This window comes from Babylonia areolata, chromosome 25 (assembly GCF_041734735.1).
Source record: "Babylonia areolata isolate BAREFJ2019XMU chromosome 25, ASM4173473v1, whole genome shotgun sequence".
Lineage (NCBI taxonomy): Eukaryota > Metazoa > Mollusca > Gastropoda > Neogastropoda > Buccinidae > Babylonia > Babylonia areolata.
Genome location: NC_134900.1, coordinates 30,659,870 through 30,669,869, shown reverse-complemented (window position 1 = coordinate 30,669,869; position 10,000 = coordinate 30,659,870). Strand labels below are relative to the sequence as shown.

The window sequence follows — 10,000 nt, the reverse complement described above, 5'->3', positions numbered from 1 at the left end:
TTCCTGCGTGCAGTTTTATTTGTTTTTCCTATCGCAGTGGATTTTTCTACAGAATTTTGCCAGGAACAACACTTTAGTTGCCTTGGGTTCTTTTACGTGCGATAAGTGCATGCTGCACACGGGACCTCGGTTTATCGTCTCATCCGAAAGACTAGCGTCCAGACCACCACTCAAGGTCTAGTGGAGGGGGAGAAAATATCGGCGGCTGAGCCGAGCCGTGATTCGAACTAGCGCGCTCAGATTCTCTCGCTTCTTAGGCGGACGCGTTACCTCTAGGCCATCTCCCCCCCCCCCCCTCTCTCTCACGAGCATCCCCCCCCCCTCTCTATCACGAGCATCCCCCCCTCTCTCTCTCTCTCGAGCATCCCCCCTCCTCTCTCACGAGCATTCCCCCCCTCTCTCTCTCTCTCGAGCATCCCCCTCCTCTCTCACGAGCATCCCCCCCCCTCTCTCTCTCTCGAGCATCCCCCCCCCCTTTCTCTCTCACGAGCACCCTCTTTCTCTCTCTCACGAGCATCCCCCCTCTTCTCTCTCTCTCTCTCTCTCTCTCTCTCTCTCGAACACCCCCCCTCTCTCTCTCTCTCTCGAGCATCCCCCCTCCCCCTCTCTCTCGAGCTGCCCCCCCCCCCTCTCTCTCTCGAGCATCACCCCCTCTCTCTCTCACGAGCACCCCCCCTCCCCTCCTCTCTCTCTCTCGAGCTCCCTCTCACTGGTGGGGAGGGCTAGGGGTTCGTTTGGAAGTTGCAGGTGAGGGGGGGGGGGGATGGATACTTTTTTTTTTCTTTGTCAGCCGTTTCTAAGTGCCCCTCCCCACCCACTGCCCTCCCGTCCTCTTCTGTCTGTTTAATTAAGTGCTTGCCCCAGGTCCCTCACTTGAATGGAACCGGGTGGGCTGATGCCATGCCTAGATTTTAATCCTTGAATTAAAAAAAAAAAAATTGAGTTCTCAGTTCTCTTTGTGCATCTCTCTCTCTCCTCTCTCTCTCTCTCTCTCTCTCTCCCTATATTTTACTCTCCAGCACATGCTCACTGCCCAAGGTCACGAACAACCGAACACACGAGGCGTGGGATCGTGCATTCTTGCGAAGTGCATGCACACACACAAGTGGGATTGTGTTCAGATTGTGAAGGGTTTGCAAAGTGGTTTGCGTTACCTTTAGGCCCGACCCACTAGTGAAGCGCTTGCTTGAAGCCAAGGCATTATATTAATTGAACACCGGAGATCCCAAAAGTGCGGGGGTTTAAGTTTGTGTGGAGGATGTTGGTTGCTGGGTGGGGTGGGAAGGGAAGGGGTGGAGAGGGCTAGGGGTTCATTTGGAAGTTGCAGGTGAGGGTGGGAAATGGATACTTATTTTGTTTTCTTTGTCAGCCGTTTCTAAGTGCTCCTCCCCACCCACTCCCCTACCACCTCCTCTTCTCTCTGTTTAATTAAGTGCTTGCCCTAGGTCCCTCACTTTAATGGAACCGGGTGGGCTAATGATTACGTTCTTTTGTTATTTATGAGGATGATGCAGACCCGGGCGGGGGGTGTTTGTTGGGGGTTGTGGGTGTGGGTGGAAAGGGGGTGGGTGTGTTGATGGAAGGGTGTGGTGGGGGGGTGGGCGGGGCAGGGTTCGGTGGGGTGGTAGAGCTTCCACGGCAAGCGGGGATGATAATGATGTTTTATGAGGATTGATTTGTTTGTTGTTGTTTTTTGTTTTGTTTTGTTTTTATCTCCTCTCATCCATCACGGCACGCACACGTCGCCACACACATCTCATTTACACACGCTGCACGTGCGAGCACGAGCATGCACAGACACATACACACACACACGCACATATAAAACACATACACACGCAGGAACTCACACATGCACACACATACACACACGGCACACACACACACACACATGAACACACACTCTCTCTCTCACACACACAACATTCTGCTGCACGCACCAGACTGCTTTCGGCAACCAAAATACAAAGTAATCCCCATGTCAGGCTCCATGTTGAGACCATACAATTGTCACGAACAAGATGTGACCTCCATTAAAAAAAAGAAAAGAAAAAAAAGAAGCCGTTTTCATTCCTGCATCGCGTATTGGTTTATTATCCTGTTTAGTTTTTCGGCTGGAGTCAGGTCGCCAGGTCTGTGTTGAGCCATTTGCATTCAGACTGACTTTGAAAGCCTCGTCCTCGTGTTGTTGCGGGTTCTCGTCTGATTTATCGATAGTATCCCCACGAACCGAACTGATCTTGCCGGGGCTCTGAAGGTCAGCCGGGTTCTAAAACAGCCAGTGATTGGCTGTACCGAGTTCTAAACCAGCCCGTGATTGGCTGTGAGGTCCGGGCCCCGCGGCCGTGTCAAGCTGACCCGACTGAGGGACAGAGCCGTAAAAAAAAACAAAAAACAACCAACAACAACTACAACAACAACATGGCGGTGATGGGATGCGACAGGTCATCAGAAAGAGTGATTCATAAAAAGGCTGAGGGGGTGGGTGGGAGGGTGGTGGTGGTGTGGCCTTGGAGCTTGAACTAAAAGGAGAATCAGAGGAGCAGGCGCGCGCGCGCGCACACACACACACACACACACACACACACACACACACACACGATTTATAAAGGGGGAATTTCCAACTCAAAGCACTGAATGTAAGGGCGCACGTGTGTTTCCCCAGCGGCCGGCGACGGAGACTAACAGCCGACGGCACGTGCAGAGCCTGCAGCACTGTACACTAAAGCGAAGCACGTGCTTCCCAACAGACATGGACTTTGGTGGAAAGAATGAGCCTCTCGGGGGAAGGAAGGGGGAGGTGGGGGGGGGGGGGGGGGGTTGGGAGGGGGGGGGCAAGTCTCGGAGACCCCGCCTGTCTGAAAGGCCAGCTGATGGACGAGCGACCTGCCCCACAGCCATTAGCTGAATGTGGACACCCCCCCCCCCCACCCCACCCCCCCCACCCCCCGTCCCCAAGATATCAAGACATCCGTCCAGCCCGCAGCCAGCCAGTCTCTCTGTGTCCCATCTAATCTTGGGGAGCCCTCCACTTCTATTCCTCCTCCCTGGTTAACGGCTGTTAATTAGAATGGAAGGGGTTAACTACAACTGAACGGGGGTCGACGGGGCTGTGACGGCTGTTTATATTATTTTCAAGGGCATTGTTGTCGGAAGGGGGATAAAAAAGCTTTTTTTTAAAAAAAAGGACTGTATTCGTTGGGGTGAGCTGGACACCCAAAGGTTTTGTCCTCGGACTGTGAGTCTACGCAAACGGCGGCTGTGAGTCTGCGGGAGACTATAGACAAAGACGTTGGCTTTGACTGCAGTGTAGACGGAAGTTGATACTAATGTCTGAAGACAGTTGTTAACTTACTATACTTATGGTATGGTGGGTGTGACTGTACCTAAAGATGGTGGTTACATTAATACTTTAGATCTCTGTACAGATAGTAGCTGTGAGTACAGCTACAGACAGTGGTTAGATACGAAACAGGGCCTGTATCATTAGATACAGATAGTGGCTGTGAGTATACATAATAGATAGTGGTTAGATACTATAGATCAGACAGTGGCTGTGAGTATACCTACAGTGGTCAAATGCTGTCGATACAGTGGTTGTGATTATGTGTACAGCGGACGGTGATTGAATACTATGGATACAGACTGACGGCTTTGACTATACCTATCGACAGTGGTTACATGCTGAAGACAGAGAAGGTGGCAGAATGGTTAAGACGCTCAGCTGCCAATACACAGAGTCCGTGAGGGTGTGGGTTCGAATCCCGCTCTCGCCCTTTCTCCTAAGTTTGACTGGAAAATCAAACTGAGCGTCTAGTCTTTCGGATGAGACGATAAACCGAGGTCCCGTGTGCAGCACGCACTTGGCGCACTGAAAAAGAACCCATGGCAACGAGAGTGTTGTCCTCTGGCGAAATTACGTAAAATGAAATCCACTTTCATAGGTACACAAATATGTAAGCATGCACTCAAGGCCTGACTAAGTGCGTTGGGTTATGCTGCTGGTCAGGCATCTGCTCAACAGATGTGGTGTAGCGTGTATGGATTCGTCCGAACGCAGTGACGCCTCCTTGAGAAAGTGAAACTGAAACTGAAAACTGAAGACAGAAGACAGAGACAGCGGTTATGACTATGATCATCATACCTGTAGACCAGTGTTTAAATACTGTATAGATAACAGCGGCTATGACAGTGCCTGCAAACAGTGATTAGTTACTGTTGATGCAGTGGTTGTGACACGGTACGCACAGACGGTGATTGGATACTATGGATATAGACAGCGGGTGTGACTATACCAATAGACAGTGGTTAATAGTTCACCATAGAAGTACTGTGGATACAAACAGTGGCCGTGACTATGCCTGTCGACAGTGTTTAAATACTATAGATAAAGATAATGACTGTCACTATGGTAAAGACGATGACTGCCAGTGAATACTAGAGATGCAGACAATGACTGTGACTATGTCACAGACGGTGATTGGAATGCTGTCGGTACAGACAATGGCTTTGACAAAAGGTACCCGGACGATGACTGAAACCACTCACACACACACACACACACACACACACACACACACACACACAACAAACACACACGCACGCACGCACGCACACACACATACACACACACACACACATGCACGCACGCACGCACGCAGAAACACGTTCAGACACACTCGTTCAGATGGTTGCTGGAATAAAACTGTACATTCAGAAGATGGGTGCAGCAGTGGCACCATAGATGGGGAACCCCACCATGTAGAAGTAAAGCCCTGAATGGGAATGTATAGAAGCACAGCTGCTGTTGTGTTTGTTTCTTTACCCAGCAGCACAGACGTCTCATGTGAATCTATATATTATGGGTCTTGGGTTTTCTGGCCTTCTGCATATCACTGGAGGCGGGCTTTGCTTTGGTGGGAACCGTTCTGTTTTCAGTCTGTCTGGCTGGCTGGCTGGCTGGCTGGCAGGCATTAGGGTGGAGGTTTGTGTCTGGGTTAAGGCAGAGATTTGTCTGGTGATTGGGACAATCGTGCCCCGGTGAGTGCTGAGTTTTTAGGGGAGAGCACTGAGGAGGCCGGAAGTTTCGGAAATGTTGTTGGTCGTTTAGTTAGTTCAGTTGCTGGCTTTGGGGAGTGTTTGTGTGGAGTGGGGGGAGAGGGGGACTGGGGGTGGGCGTGGAGGTGGTGGGGGGTCTTGCATCATCTTGGGGAACACCTTTGTAGTCAGTGCTGATTTACTGAGTTGTTGAAGGGGTGATTGTGTAGGTGCGAGTGTGTGTGTTTGTGTGAGTGTGTGTGTGTGTGTGTCAGTGGCTTGTTTGTGTGAGTGTGTGTGTGTCAGTGGCTTATGTGTGTGCATGCGTGCGAGCTTGTGTGTGTGTGTGCGCGCGCGCGCACGCGCTCGCGCCTGCTGAGAAAGGTGCCGGAGAGAGAGAGAGACCTTGAACAGTTGAGGAAAAAGAAGAATAAACTGGGCTTCTCAGAGTTCTCAGGCACGTCAACACTGAATCCTTTTCTGGGCTCATCACTGGTTTGCCCCCCTCCCCTCCCCTCCCCTCCCCCAAACGTCTGCCGCTCCAGAAGTGAAGGTGTTGTGTTGCGTCATCCTTCACATCACCGAGGGAGGAGTAGTTCCTGGCGAGAGGTGTATGTGCACTGAGCACATAAGCCAGTGGGGAACCTGAGCCAGGGTCACGTGTTGTTTCTGTCGGAATTTTGTCTGTCTGTCTGTCTCATGTATATCGCTCAATAGTCTGTCTGCCAGTCTCTCTCTCTCAATCTCTCTCTATGTATATATATGTGATAGTATATATATATATATATATATGTGTGTGAGTGTGTGTGTGTGTGTGTGTATGTGTGTGTATGTTTCTTTGTCTGTCTCTTCTGTCTCTGTCTCTCTATCTTCGTGTGTCTATCTGTCTGTCCATCTGTGTCTCTGTCTGTCTGTCTCTATATATGATAATAATAATGATAATAATAATAATGATTATATATATGTGTGTGTGTGTGTGTGTGTGTTTCTTTGTCTGTGTGTGTGTGTTTCTTTGTCTGTGTGTGTGTGTGTGTGTCTCTCTCTCTCTCTCTGTCTTCGTCTGTCTGTCTGTCTCTCTTTCTCCTATCTCCCTCCGGCCCCCTTCCTGGGCAGGTTCGCACTCAGCCCCAAGAATCACAGTTTGTGATGGTGATAATAATAATAATAATAATAAATCACAGGGGGCCCTGGTGGTTGTGGAGGGGGAGGGGGACGGGGGGGGGGTGTGATTTTGCCGCCAGAGCCGTGTGCAACAACGGTGCAACTTGCCGACAGCGGCAAAGATACAGGTCTACATAAATGATGTCTGGGAACACTTCCAAGTGCCGACAGACCGGGCCGATAACTGCAAGTCAGTCCGACGTGGGCTGGCGTCCTCTCTCTCTCCTTTGGGTAGAATGACGTGTACTAGTAGTAGGACCGTTGCTGACAGACAGTCGATAAACTACGTGACTCCGTCCGAGTGACCGGGTCAGTTTAGTACGTCCCAGCAACTGAACAGCGCTCCAGGTTATCAACAGTGTGATAACAATACGGTCGTGTGATCGCCATACAGCGTCAGTGTGGGGTTGATGAGTGGCCAGGCCGCAGACATTGGTGGCGGTTTTAGGGGGGGTCCATGTGAGGGGCCACGAGTCATACTGTATGTAATTATATCTATCTATATGCAGCGGCTGTGTGATGATTGTCATTTCTTCTGCTCCGCCCAGTTCGCACGTTCTGCAGGGCTGATATTTATTATCTCCTTTCTTCTGCCCTTCCTACCCCTTACAGCACTGTTGATCTGCTTACCCTTCAGTTTATGCATCACGTGCCACTCCCCTTCCTTTCTCACTGTCTCAGTCACTGAGTCTGTCTGTCCCTGTCTGTCTGTCTCTCTTTTTTGTCTGTCTCCGTCTTTCTGTATGTCCGTCTCTGACCCTCTCTGTCTCCGTCTCTCTCTCTCTCTGTCTCTCTGCGTCTGTCTTAATGTCTGGCTCAGTCCCTCTCTCTCTCTCTTTCTCTCTCTCTGTGTCTCTCTGTCACGTTCTACCTCCCCCCCTCTCTCTGTTACTCTCTCTCCTTAACTTCTTTCTCAGCCTCGCTTCTTCTCCTCCCCCCTCCCTCCTCCCCCCCCTCAACCCTTGTCAAACCCCAACCCATCTCCCAATCCCAACTCGCTCACATTCGTACCGGAAAAAAGAAAGAAAGAAAAAAAAAGAAAGAAAGAAATTAGGTAATGAAAAGAAGGAGAAGAAGAAGAAGAAACAAGCTGCCAGCTTGCTAATCGGTTTCGCCGTCATTCTTCGGAAGCCAAAACCAAGGGGATGAAACGGAATGGGGCAAGAAGTAGGTAATCATTTCTCCTCTTTGCGTGTCGCTTAAAGGTGTGGGAACTTTGTGATGTAGACAGTGGGCGTTGTTTTACGTGGTCGGTGACTGTCTTTGTCGTGTTTTTTTTGTTGTTGTTGTTATTTGTTTGTTGTGGTTTTGATTCATAGATTAATATGGCTGTTTGACATTTCAAGACGGGTGTGTGTGTGTGTGTGTGTGTGTTAGGAAAAAAAACGTATGACCTCTTTTTCACCACCGCTCCCCTCCCTGTCATATTATTGCTAACATTTTCTGTGTACATGTTTTCTTCTTTTTTCCCCCTTCATATGCTGTTTTCTTCCACTATCGTGTGTTGTTCTTTTGAGAGAGAGAGAGAGAGAGAGAGCGCACACACACACACACACACACACACACACACACACACACACACACACACACACATATATATGTATGTAATTGTATTCGTCAACTTTGATTTACCCCCCGCCCCCCTCCCCCTCTCTCTCTCTCTTCACCATCTTGTATTCTGAACACTTGTCTGAACCTGCGATGAAATTTTGTAAATGTGGCAAGCACATTGCGATACGCGCGGGCCGGGTTGCGCGCGCGCGCGCGCGTGTGTGTGGAGGGGAAGAGGTGTGCGTGCACGCGTGCGCATAAGCGCATGTACGCGAACTCTCTGCAACAAAAAAGCACACACACGCACACGCACACATACTCGTACGAAGGCACGCATGCATTCATGCAAGCAAGCACGCACACCCGTCCGAACTCTCTCTCTGTCGTTTAGAATCACGATTGTAGATCTAAACGTTAAACAAAAGAACACACCCACGCACACACACAGAGCTCACTTTTAACAAGCAACAGTGGAGAGAAGGAGTTGGGAGTATTGTATTATATAGGTTAACAAAACAATTGACAACAAAAGGGGGGCGTTTGTCGATAGCTAGCTGGCTCACCAACAACTGTGGAGCCGACCCAGTTTGTTTTGTTTGTTGTTGTTTTTGTTTGTTTTGTTTTTTTTGTTTTTTTAAGCAGCGTATAAATTAGCTGTCTGGTGTGTGCAGGGGGGGGGCTGGGGGGTAGGGGCGGGGTGGTGGGGGGCGCTGCACTGTGGAACAGTACGTGGATCTTTTTTTTTTCATTTTTTTTTTCAACAGTGTTGGAATTCCCCTCCAACTATGGCCAAGCAGTTTCCCAAGCAGTATAGTACCACAGCTGTAAAACTTCCCCACTTAGAAATCATGCTGCGCCCTATTTATTATTATTATTATTTTTTTTTTTTTTAAGAGTGTTCAAAATTCTTCAGCTCAGCTATTTCCTGAGCAGCGCCCGGCCCCCCCCCCTTCCCTCTCCCCGCAGGTAAGGTGTCTGCATCACTCGGGCCCGGCGAACGCCGCCGCGTGCTGCTGTGCAGCAAGTTGTCACGTCATCTGACGACGTTCAGCACGTTCCCCAGAACACAGGGACAGTCACGTTTCCTTTCCAGAGTGCTGGCCTAGTGGTAACGCGTCCGCCAAGGAAGCGAGAGACTCTGAGCGCGCTGGTTCGAACCCCATTGTCGCCAGTATTTTCTCTCCCCCTCCACTAGACCTTGAGTGGTGGTCTGGGCGCAAGTCATTCGGATGAGACGATATAAACCGAGCCCCCCCCCCTCTCCCGTGTGTAGCATGCACAGCGCACGTAAAAGAACCCACGGCAACCAAAGGGTTGTCTTTGGTAAAAATTATGTAGAAAAACCCACTTCGATAGGAAAACAAATGAAATTGTAGGCAGAAAAAAAAAGAAATGAGTGGTGGAGGGGGGGTGGGGGGGGGGGGGGGGGGGGGGCGTTCTCAGTGTAGAGACGCACTCTCCCTGAGGAGAGCAGCCCGAATGCCACACAGAAATTTGACCAAAAAAAAAAAAAAAAAAAAAAAAAAAAAAGTAATGCAGCACAATACAGTTAGGGCTCACATATATGAATAAACACAGAGAGTCTAGTTTGAGCTCATATGTATGAATGTACAATTGGTCTGCTTTCGTTATTAAGTGTCTGAGCGATGTGAAGTTACGAGAAAAAAACAAAACAAACAAAAACAACAACAACAACAAACAAACAAGGGAATATGTTGTTAAAAGCTCCGACAGATACGAACATACCGAACAGTAAAGCCTCCCTGTACGTTCTACATGGTGTTTCCGGGGACATTCTTATCCACATTCTTTCTCCACAGCTGGAAGTAAAAAATTGCTGTTATCTCAGCCGTTTAATCATGTGTTTGTGTGTGTGTGTGTGTGTGTTTGTGTGAGTGTTGGAGTATAGCAGTTGTAGTATTGAGAGTATGTTACTTTGTGAGTTTTATGCACTGTGTTTTTATAATATTAATGATTCTGTTTTGTTTCTACTACTTTTTATATGCTTTCTTGTTTTACTTTAGGTACTGGATTGTAAAGCGCTTAGAGCTCGCTTGTGCTTGTATTATAGCGCTATATTAAAATAGAATATTATTATATGATTGTTGTGTGTTCAACTCAGCAGGAATCACATATGTGAGCAATGAAGGCTTTATGCCTCGTGTTCAGTCCCGAAACAGCTACGTTCTCTCTTTTTCCTTTCTTTCTTTCTTTTGCAGTTTGTCGTGTATATTTTTTTGCTTCATTACAG

At 48.9% G+C, this 10,000-nt stretch overlaps 1 protein-coding gene across 2 annotated transcripts in view; it reads left to right on the top strand.

The window, feature by feature from the left end:
• Nucleotides 1-10,000, top strand: part of LOC143299784 (dystroglycan 1-like) — a 177,336-nt gene that overhangs the window by 67,931 nt on the left and 99,405 nt on the right. The window lies entirely within an intron of this gene.